The sequence below is a fragment of the Octopus bimaculoides genome, chromosome 10, assembly GCF_046866305.1.
Source record: "Octopus bimaculoides isolate indiv1 chromosome 10, ASM4686630v1, whole genome shotgun sequence".
NCBI classification, from domain to species: domain Eukaryota; kingdom Metazoa; phylum Mollusca; class Cephalopoda; order Octopoda; family Octopodidae; genus Octopus; species Octopus bimaculoides.
The window spans coordinates 47,017,858-47,030,357 of NC_142937.1; the positions used below are offsets into that span (position 1 = coordinate 47,017,858).

The following is a 12,500-nucleotide window of genomic DNA, read 5'->3' on the forward strand; positions in this document are numbered from 1 at the left end:
ATTCTTTGATAAGTTGTGTTAAATAGAGATTACGTAAAATGTACATATGCTGCCAATGTACGTAGTTATAGTTCTTCGCACGTTACACATAAATGCATCGCGTGTGTGTATATGTATGCGTATATGTACACACATATGAGCGCGCGCACATATATGTATGTATGTGTGTGTGTGTGTGTGCGTGCGTTTGTACATATATAATATCTTTTTGTTTTTTGTTTTTTTCTTGTGTGCTTTACTTGGGATTAAATCCATTTTCCGAATGTTCCAAATTGATGTTTATAAGTGACGATTGCCCAGCCCGATCTGCCTCCGCTCACAACAAAACGGTTGGTGTACTTTACGCAAGCTGAAATCTAGTTCAGAATGAGACATCTTGTTCGATATCAAACGGCGTAAAATTTAACCATTGTCCGTAAGAAAGTAGAATAGAAAGGGAAGAGAGGCGGCGGTATGATAGAGATAAAGAGTGACGATACTTAGTCTTTCTTAATTCATATTGCAAACATATTCTCTGTTTAATATGAAATTAATAGATAACTGGGTATTCCAACCATTTATTTTACATTGTATTTATGCGTCTTGGCTTCTAAAGCTTCCTCAGTATAGCTCTGCATCACAGGTTTATTAATATATTCCTACATATATATATATACGTCCCTCCTCCACATACTTAATACTGACGCGGTAACAATTCTGAAAGCACGCCGCCATTAATAGTGTCTCATTTTGGTACGTAGTCCAGCAATTTTGTTGGGAGGAGATTAATCGATTACATCGACCCCAGTGCTCAACTCTGGAGGGATGAAAGACAAAGTTGACTTCTGGGAGATTTGATGGCAGAACGTAAAGAGTCGGAATAAATACAGCGGGGCAATCTTTTTCGATGGTCTATGATAATAATGATAAAAATTGTGTGTACACGTGAGTGAGAGAATGTATGTATGTACACATACATACATACATACACACACACACAACAACAACAACCTACATCTACATACATCATCCTCATTTATTGCGGTGCTGGGGTTTGGTTCCAAAAAAAAAAAAAAAGCAGTGATAAACGAATCAGTGATAAATGAATCTTTTCCATGCACTTTGTAAATGGAACGAATGGTAAATTCATTGACACCGAACTCGATGCCCACAGGTACGTAGCTAGGTATGTAGGTGGGGAGCGGTAGGAGCTGTCCGGCCCGGGCGGCCCTTTTAAAGAGGTAGCACTTTTCATCCTGTTGTAGGCTATTGCTGTAGGCATATGTTATTTTTGAGGGGTCCGGGGGCGGCAAACGGAAGGGCCGCCCCGGGCCACATACACACTCTAGCTACGCTATTGCTCGCAGTACAATCATGTAAACGCAAACAATTGTTAAGGCATTCTGCGTAGCTGGGTATTGTGTGGTTACTGGGGTGCATTTTTGCTGTAAAAGCAAGGATATCTGACTGATCGTCGACCAGTGTTTTACCGGATCACACACACACACACACACACACACACACATATATATACTTACATGCATACAAACACATGCGTGAACGCACAGATACACACAGACACTCAGTCTAATGAGTAAAACCAGTAGTAAAAGTATTCACTCTGACAGCAATACACACACACACACACACACACACACACATGTACACACGCATGAACACACATACATACGCACACATGAACACACACGCACACTCACACAAACAGAGAGACAGACAGACAGAAAGACAAACACACACACACAAAAAATAACAATCGCGTCAGCAGAAGCTCTTGCTTATCCTTCCTATCTCAGTCCTAAGTCAACCCATAGGTCAAACAAACGATATTTACGTACATCAACGTCAATAAGACCTATATCTATTGGACGCCCTTCCGCCCCCACCCCATCATCTAGCTACTGATGACCCCTGAATGATCATACTTCCGACCGAAGAGTTCTCGGTTTTGACATTATCACACACAGAGCCTATCAGCAAACGCTCTATCTGAAGCTATCGTGTTACATGTACGGATGGAAATGATTCGTAGGGAAAGCAAGTCTAATTTCATGGTACCATGTATGTAGGTACGAACTTCACAGCGAATGAGGGTGAGATTGGGGAAAGATGGAGTGAAAAGGGCGGTGGAGAGAATTAGAGAGAGGGAAAGAGGGAGAATGTGGAAAAGAGATAAAAGGAAAGTAAAATAAAGAAATAAGGAAGTGGAAGACATTTTAAGAATCTAAAGACAAAGAATAAAATAACTTATACATACACATACTGTTTCCCACCCTAATTCTTAATTTTAGTCAGTTGAAATTCTACGAGTTCTCTCCCTTTAATTTTTTTTTCCTGCCATAGTGTAATGTTCATTAACGGTATATTCGTTAACGCTAACGAACTCAATTACGATTTCAATTAATTAAAAACTATTAAATATAGCAACCTGTACTTAAATGTTCTTCATGCAGAAGGCATCCGTGGGAAATTTTCCGATGTCATTATTCTAACTTGCTTTAACCAGTGAATTATTTTCACATTGAAACTACATGGTCTCTAAATCGTTTTATCAGCCAGCTTTCTAGGAAGTAGAACCTGGAACTACCTGACTACAAAACAAATTTCGTCACCACACAGTTACTCCCTTGTGTCCACCGTCTTAGTACATATCTATTGCTTGTTGTAGTCATTGGACTGCGGTTATGCTGGGGCAACACTTAGTCGAACAAATCGACCCCAGTACTAATCCTGTCAATCGCTTTTATTTTTACTAAACCGCTTTGTTACGGGAGAACAAACAAACCAACACCGGTTGTCTAGCAGTAGTGTGAGATAAACATAACAGAAATATATGTATATATATGGTCTGTCTGTCTGTCTGTCTGTCTCTCTCTCTCTCTGGGAATTTTCAATGGCCAGATAACTGAAGTAATGGCGTAGGAGTGGCTGTGTGGTAAGTAGCTTGCTTACCAACCACATGGTTCCGGGTTCAGTCCCACTGCGTGGCACCTTAGGCAAGTGTCTTCTACTATAGCCTCGGGCCGACCACAGCCTTGTGAGTGGATTTGGTAGACAGAAACTGAAAGAAGCCCATCGTATATATGTATATATATATATATATATATATATATATATATATATATATATATGTATGTATGTATGTATGTATGTATGTATGTGTATATGTTTGTCCCCCCCTACATCGCTTGACAACCGATGCTGGTGTGTTTACATCCCCGTGACTTAGCGGTTCGGCAAAAGAGACCGATAGAATAAGTACTAGGCTTACAAAGAATAAGTCCTGGGGTCGATTTGCTCGACTAAAGGCGGTGCTCCAGCATGGCCACAGTCAAAATGACTGAAACAGAAGAGAATAAAAAAGAGAGAATGTGTGTGTGTGTGTGTGTGTGTGTTTGTAATATTTGCTGCAACTATCTAATCTTAACTGCTTACAAATAAGTGAGGATTTACATGGAGCCAACGAAGGAATCTCTCTCTTTGTCAGAAATCGCTGCCACCCTTCCAAATCACGCCACATTGATTTTCATTTTTTAAAAAGTACAATGGGGACTTCGGATCATGTAATCTTAATCCCTAGATATTGTCTGGTTGAAAGCCAATAAGATGGGAAAATAAGAAAGAAAATAAGTTAAGTCTTTCAGTCTAAAGTCTATTAAATTATAGGCACAACAGCAACAACAACGTTTTTATGACAGCTTATTTATAAGTTAATCTTTCGTTGCTGATCATTACTTAATGTAATCCAAGATGAACTATGTCTGAAATATAATGAGATGGGTAGGTCACGATTGGAATGTCGTTGATCATAATTATGGGTCTGTTCAATAAGAGTAAACGATATTGTTTGGATTAAAGCTTATTTACCAGTTAATCTTTTGTTGCCAATAATCTCTATTTAGGGGTTTATATTTGGTTTTAAAACAAAACCCTGGAAAAGCCCACAAAAACTAAACAAAAACAAACTCACACACACACACACACACCCACACACACACACACACACACACACACACACACTAAGGCGGCGAGCTGGCAGAAACGTTAGTACGCCGGGCGAAATGCTTAGCGGTATTTCGTCTGCCGCTACGTTCTGAGTTCAAATTCCGCCGAGGTCGACTTTGCCTTTCATCCTTTCGGGGTCGATTAAATAAGTACCAGTTACGCACTGGGGTCGATATAATCGACTTAATCCGTTTGTCTGTCCTTGTTTGTCTCCTCTGTGTGTAGCCCCTTGTGGGTAGTAAAGAAATAACACACACACACACAACGATCAAAGAATGGAGCATAAAGTAAAAACGAACAGAAAAAGATCACGAGAGTGAAGAATGAGGAAAAGGAAAGTGTGAGAAGAATGAAAGAGGAAATAGAAATTGTGTAAAGGAAAGAATCTGGAATGATAGAATGTGTATTTTATAGGGAATGGTGCTGGCATGGAAGAAATATGTGTGAAATCAAAACAGGGAACGGAAAGAAGGGGTGTTTGTGCTGGCGATTGTGGTGATGTTGGTGGAGGTGGTGGTGGAGTGTTGGGAGAGATAAAAGAAGAAATTGACAGAGGAGGGGAGGAAAAGCTGATGAGGTAGAGAGAAAGAGCGAGAGAGCGAGAGAGAGAGAGGGAGAGAGAGTGAGAGTGAAAAAAAGAGAGGATGAGAGACAAAGTGAAAGTGTGCATGCCCGTGTGTGTGTGTATGTGTGTGTGTGTGTGTGTGTGTGTGTGTGTGTGTGTGTGTGTGAGTGTGTGCGGATGTGGATGAGACAGAGAGAGAGCGAGAGAAGGGTTGGAGAGAAAGTCCAAGAAAACTGAAGAACCAAGAAAACTGGGAGAGAGAGAGAGAGAGAGAGAGAGAGAGAGAGAGAGAGAGACAGAGAGAGAGAGAGAGAGAGAGAGAGAGTGTGTGTGTGTGTGTGTGTGTGTGCGCGTACGGAGAGGTGAAGTAGAGGAACAGTTGGAGATAGATTGGAGCTAAATCAGAGGACAGTAAGAGGAGAGAGAGAGAGAGAGAGAGAGAGAGAGAGAGAGAGAGAGAGAGTGAGAGAGAGAGAGAGTGAGAGAAAAAGATGAGAAAGTTTACTATAATTACAATAGGATATTAGAGTTGGACATGTAGGCTTATTTCTATGGGTTCGTGGATGTATGTATGTATGTATGTATGTATGTATGTATATATGTATGTGTATATCTTTCTTTCTATCTATCTATCTATCTAAACATACATTTTTAGTTTAAATAATGTAAACCCTACGCTGGGTGGGTGGGGGTATAACGTTTCATGTCTCACGGCTTTCCTCGGGTGCAGACACACACACACACACACATATACACCTCCCCCCACACACATGCACCTGAAATTGATGGAGACATTTGAGATGTTGGCATCGTAGTGGGGTTTATATTTAAAATATAAATAAATATAGTCTACGTACTAAAACGTATTGAGCTCTTTTTTTGTGCGACTGGTCTCTTTAATCTTGGATTAAGCGGCAATCCTTCTATATGCAGACAAATTTTAGAATACGTACGTACGTATGTATGTATGTATGTATGTATGTATGTATGCGTACACATATGTATATGAGTGTGTTTGTATGTGGAACTATATCATTAAATCCATACGATCATTTTACAGCAGGTAAATCATGGCATAGTTTTAATTATAACTCACTCTGTCTCTTTCGCTCACTCACGCTCTCTCTCTCTCTCTCTCACACACACATACACTCACACTTAGGCACACATAGACAGAAACACATACTCACAACAGGCTCTACACATTTTCACACACACACACACTAAAAAACAAAAAAAAACAAACAAGAAAAATACGAAAAAAACACTAATTATACTTTATGGGTCTTCCCGAGATCGCTGGCGACGGGATCGTTCACATCGAATTTAGGCCTCTTAATTTAAAGAAAATATATTTAAAGCAATATTGCTTGATAATTTTCCGTATTACATTCCTTGTCATTTCATACGCTTGATCCGCTCATATATGAGACGAAAAATGTAATTTTGCTCACAACACAATTTATAGTAAAGCAGCAACATCCTAATACGACTATCTACTTTAGGCACGTGGCCTGAAATATGGGGAAGGGTCGTTGTCAGTTAAGTCAACCTCAGTGTTGTTCAACTGGTACTTATTTTATTGACGTCGAAAGGCAAGAAGACCTCAGCAGAATTTGAACTCAGAACGTAAAATCGGCGATAACGATTCTGCCCGCTTGCTGCCTTATAACATTCTAACATTAACATCCTTTAACATTCAGATTACTGTCAAATCTAAGGCTTATTTATTCATATTGTTTTGTATTAATCACGCATTATTTCGTAGCTTCGAGATTTCAGTGATGTGATTGTTTATTTTTAGAATGACATTGTAGGGTAGGTAAGAGGGGCCAAATGTGACCAGTTTGAGCTTAAAACGAATAGAATATTTGGGACAAGTATGATTATTTTAAATGCTTAAAGGGTTGAGACCAAAATTTAGGAAATTAAATCGAGCGAAAACAGGCGGAATAATGATAAATAATTGTTCAACTTAGAAACAATTTTCTCCTTAAATTCTTAAATACTCCACAAGACAGAAGTTTTAAATTGCGATTGTAAACACTTCAAACGCAAACGAAATGTACACTTTTATTTATGTATCTGGTTATCATGTGAAGAGAGCACATTTGTAAAGCCTTTTAGACATTATTTAAGAAAATCCGGAAAAACGTTTTTCTAAAATTTGACATGTTCGTTGCTTTAGTTTTGGGTTCGGTCCTGCTGCGTGACATCTTCGGCAAGTAACATCTACTAGGGGCTAACGAGGAATCCTCTACACAATCGTTCGACCAACTAGACTTAGAACACCAAATTAGCTCTCATGTTACTCGCGTATTACATAATGAGAAAAAATTATGAGGTGGTCATGGCGGGAATGCCTTTGATCATATGTCTGCACAGCCAAGGGTGATATGGGGTGAAACACCACCAACAACAATCAGTCGCTCGACCCACAAGAAATAACAGTCAAATTTTCTCTCAGAACAAACCACTCACTGCCGGAATGCAGTTAACCGATCTGCCAGATCAAGACTGATTTGGAATTGAACAACAGCACCAAACAAATAATAATCAAGACTGTAAGAGACGAACCAGCGAGGGTGTCTACACCTTTCTCTCGACCAGCTCGTTGTGTGTGTGTGTGAGTGTGTTTGATATCTGTGTTTGTCCCCTGACCACCGGTGTTGGTTTGTTTACGACCCCCGTAACTTAGCAGCCCGACAAATCATACCGATAGAATAAGTACCGGCCTTAAAAAGTAAGTGCTGGGTCAACTATTTCGACTAAGCCCTTCAAGGTGATGCCCCAGCATGACTGCAGTCCAATGACCGAAACAAGTAAAAGATACAAGATAAAGGATATATAATTTGAGGAAGCTACTCTATATCTGGAAAGAAGAAAGAGAAAAAGACAGGATAGTCAGGTTGGAACGCCTTTGGGCGCCAACCTAGTTTCCCTTTGTCACACTCCTTTCTTCTACTCTCACGAATCTAGTCAACAAATCTCATCAACCCCGTTTTCCTTTTCTTTTTTTAAACTATTTCATAACTTCCGATCTTTCTTAGAAATATTTAAAAGTTATTTCTCTGTTTATTTATCTATTTCTAACAAATGTTTTTATTTCGAAATTGTGAATATGAGATGATCGCAGTTATTTCATTATTTATATTAAAGTTTTGAAAGGGAAAAAGTGTAAACAAACAAAAGTGACGTGTTGAACAGCTGATGAGAAAGTGTAAAAAAAAAAGGATTTCTTTTGGTGGAAAACGAAACATTTCAATCGCAAATTGAAACTGTATATACTTCAAACGAAACTGGACTGGCGCCAAGAAATTAACATGTATTCTTAATTTAAGCACAAATCCAGTAATTTTGAGAGAAGGGATCGGTCAATAATATCGCCTTCATTACTTGTTTGGTATTTTATTTTATCGACCGTAGAGAGGTGAAAGGCATAATCAAATTAGCGGGATTTGAACTCAGAACGTAATGCGTCGGAACAATTTATTCGATGCGCAATAAATCCTACCAGTAAGGCGGGGAGCTGACAGAATCATTAGCACGTCAGACGAAATGCTTAGCGGTATTTCGTCTGCCGCTACGTTCTGAGTTTAAATTCCGCCGAGGTTGACTTTGCCTTTCATCCTTTCGGGGTCGATAAATTAAATACCAGTTGCGTAATGGAGTCGATCTAATCGACTGCCCCGCCCATCCCTCAAAATTTCCGGCTTTGCGCTTAGAGTAGAAAATAAATCCTACCAATCCACCGCCAAAATACTACTACACTACCACAACCACCGCTACTACTACTGATTCTTTCAGCTATAAGTACAAGGCCTGAATCGTGGTGAGAAGGGGGCCTAGTCGATTATATCGATCCCAGTGCTTGACTGGTACTTATTCTATCGAATCCGAAAAGATGAAAGGCAAAGTCGACATCGGCGGAATTTGAACGCAGAACGTAAAGCTGAAAGAAGTACAGCTAGGCATTGTGTTCGGTGTGCAAATGATTCTGCCTGCTTGCGGCTTTACTGCTGCTAATAATGCTGATAACAGAGTTTATGGAAAATATTTGCATGAAAATGCGAATATCTTTCGCCGATCGACGAGAACAGCCTTAAATTGGTCCTTTCGAACAAATACATCTTGCGGTATTTATTCCGCCCGAGTTGCATAGGTACTTTCTTGTCACTCCCGATTCAGAGATGCAGTGAAGTGAACCTGTGATTGGACCGTTGTTCAGAGAATGACATGATATGAAAATAAATGAATAAAATAATAGCAAAATCCTACTAGAGAATATATATAAATGACACTGGATTATCAGGGATCTATCCGAATTAAGATTAACGTGGATTATAAAAAAGAATATTATAAAGCAAAACGTATTTAACTATCAGGAGACAAAAATATAAACGAACATTTCAGAGTAAGAATTTGTAAGCCTAAATATAGAGCTTTGTGTTATTTAAGAGGAGACAATAATAACCCATTCAACTGTTGTTATTTTGACCTGGGTCAGTTCGGATCGATTGCAATCCAGCTGAGCCCATTTCGTATTTTGTTTCTCCCTCACCCCAACTCTGGTCTAATATTTCTGACGGCAGCAGCATAAATAAAGAATATAGTTTGGCGCTCAATATTAAAAAAAATCAAAAAAACAATTTGCTTTCTATATATATATATATATATTCCTATATTAGTTTTGGCCACTGGACTGTAGGGCACCATGTTGAGGCACCTCCTTCAAAGGTTTAGCTAATCGTATCAGCCCCTGTGTTTATTTGAAAGTCTGGTGCTAATTTTAACGATCTGTTTGCCAAAATCTACACGAATTGTTGAACCAGTGTAAACACACACACCTTTATGAGGGGCCTCATGTGTAGCTTTCCGTCAGCCAAATTTCATCTACAAGACATTAGTCACCCCCCCCCCCTCCCAAGGATATAGCAGAAGGTACCACACAGAGGAACCGAATCCAGATCTACGTGGTTGAGAAGCGAATTTCTTAAACTTTCTCCCGAGTCTGCTCCGAAGAGATGAATATATTGAATGAATAATTTGAATAAAAGAGGAGTCGTTCTACTAAGAATCGAAACCGTTATTCCTTCAGACTCGAATGACCGAAAATGTAACGCTTTACCGCTGTACTATATGCACCACTGCACGAACGACAGCAACGATAAACAAACAAAGCAAAAAACAAACAAACAAAGAAAACCAACGATTTTGAACAAACATCCGTGGATGACAATCTTTCGTTTTAGGTGTATAAAATGTATGACAATAGAATGAAACTGAAATTGATTTTTCACTTATAAAACCATTTTCGAAGTACAAGAATGATCATTATTTTTGTTTTTCACTAAAATTCGAATGATTTTTTTTTTCGTTATTTTTTGGGGTGGGTGAGGGCCGCTTAGAATCCTGAAGCCGAAAGAACATTATATAAGACATTAATGTTGAAATTTGACAGCTGCAAGAAACTTAATTATAGAATCAATATCATGAGTTATCTGGTGAATATCTCATAGACAAGCAATTCCTTTGAGTCAGATCTTTATTATTAATGATGAAGTCCTCCGCTATTGTTACACGAGTTTTCTGTTTTCTACATTCAGCCATTAAATATGTATTATTCAATTAAGAAAAAAAGAAAAAGTAAAGAACAATCTCTCAGCCTTACGTTATAGAAGCAGACATGACTGTGTGGTTAAGAGAATTTCTTTGGAACATGTGGCTTCGGGTTCAGTTCCACTGCGTGACACTTTGGGTCAGTGTTTTCTACTGTAGCCCAGAGCCAACTAAAACCTTGTGAGTGAAGTTGGTAGACAGAAACTGCATGGAAGTTCGATGTATGTGAATGTATGTGTGTGTGTGTGTGTGTGTGTGTGTGTGAGACAGAGAGAGAGAGATAGAGAGAGAGAGAGAGAGAGAGAGAGATAGAGAGAGAGAGGGAGATGTGTATGTGTGTATTTGAGGTTCGACATAAGAAACCGATAGAAATAAGTACTAGTCTTTAAAAATAAGTACTGGACTCAATTTGCTTGATTAAACCTTCCAAGTCGATGTTCTGGCACGGTCGCAGTCCAATGACTGAAGCAAGTAAAAGATTAAAGATTCATTTTGTTGTCGGACATTTTATATACTTAAACGAAAAACCACCCACTGAATATATGACAATGTGGGGCGATGGCGTTTATGCCTCTCTCAACTGCGTTTGTGAAGTAACGTTTTCAAATGGGAATTAACACCGAAATTGAACTGTGTACTCGATTCATTGAGAGATTGTCGAGGAACAATACGTACTCGATTCTGATCTGGGACTTGAAACCGTAACGTGGACATGTTTCTCGGAAGAATTTTTTATTGTTGTGTAGTCCCGAGACAATCCTCTTCCAGCAGAACTATGCATGAAAAGGACTTCCAGCCGTGACCGTACCACCTTTCTTTTAGACACAATAATGTGTCTGAGACCACATAATCTTATGTGTGCCTGCTCTCTTAAGAAATAGGAAGATATGGTTGTTATTTAAGCGTTCAGGTAGAGACTCCTTAATTGACCCGAGAAATTTAGTATGTTTTGATTACTCTTTTTTACTTGTTTCAGTCATTTGACTGCGGCCATGCTGGAGCACCGCCTTTAGTCGAGCAAATCGACTCCAAGATTTATTCTTTGGAAGCCTAGTACTTATTCTATCAGTGTCTTTTGCCGAACCGTTAAGTTACAGGGACGTAAACACACCAGCATCGGTTATCAAGCGATGTTGGGGGGAAAACAGACACAAACATATACACACACATACATATATATATATATATATATATATATGCATATATACGACGGGCTTCTTTCAGTTTCCGTCTACCAAATCCACTCACAAGGCTTTGGTCAGCCCGAGGCTATAGTAGAAGACACTTGCCCATGATGCCACGCAGTGGGAATGAACCCGGAACCATGTGGTTGGTAAGCAAGCTACTTACCACACAGCCACTCCTGCGCCTATAAGTATAAAAGTTTTGTGTTCAGGAGGAGGAGAAAAAGTACAAAAAAAAATAATAATAAATAATGCTATGAGCTGAATATTCTGGGTCGAAACCCAACAATGTAGTGCGCATATGTATGTGTGTGCGTATACATGCGTGTGTTTATTATATATCGGCTTCAAATGTTGGCACAAGGCCAGCAATTTCGGTTATTTTATCGACCCAAAAAGGATGAAAGGCAAAACCGACCTTAGGGATTTGAATTCAGAACGTAAAAGACAGACGAAATGCTGCTAAACATCTTGTCCGGTGTGCTAACGATTCCGCCTTATGTATTTATTATACAACAAAAGCTGATTGTGTGTACTCAGAGTTTCAACCCTAGCTGGGCAGTATATGAGTGTCGTGAGTAGCCCAACCCAGGCGGAAACTCTGAAGATTGTCAACTTTTGATAGTCCAATAAAAGATAATGGTATGAACACCGTAAAATGTATTTTTAATGTATTTACAACTCTTACATTAGGATATATAGTTGTATAATTTGCAATATGTATGTATGTATGTATGTATGTATGTATGTATGTATGTATGTATGTATGTATGTATGTGTGTGTGTATGTGAGTGTGTGTGTGAAATATGTACACATACACACAAGCGTATCAATATATGTATAGTATTTAATTTCTAACGTTAAATTACAGTCTCATCCATCAATCTTGTGGCTAACAGGCTAACAAAGAAATATAAAAAAAACAACAACATATCAGCGCACACGTATATAAACAACAACAAAACAATACTATAACTAATAATAATAATAATAATAATAATAATAATAATAATAATAATAATAATAATAATAATGATAATAATAATGGTTTCTATTTTGAAACAATATCAGTATTAGTTTCTAGCATACTAGTGATAATGTAAATTATGATTAAGTCAATGGCAATACT

The 12,500-nt window shown here is 38.6% G+C and overlaps 1 protein-coding gene across 3 annotated transcripts in view; it reads right to left on the reverse strand.

Annotated features, from left to right (window-relative positions):
* Nucleotides 1-12,500, reverse strand: part of LOC106874196 (uncharacterized) — a 120,301-nt gene that overhangs the window by 16,799 nt on the left and 91,002 nt on the right. The window contains exon 1 of one of the 3 annotated variants that reach the window (XM_052971167.2): nucleotides 10,239-10,257. The exons of the other annotated variants lie outside the window; for them this stretch is intronic. The gene's annotated coding sequence lies outside the window, so the exon portion shown is untranslated. Of the gene's footprint in view, nucleotides 1-10,238; nucleotides 10,258-12,500 lie in introns of those variants that run through there. 3 annotated transcript variants of the gene reach the window in all.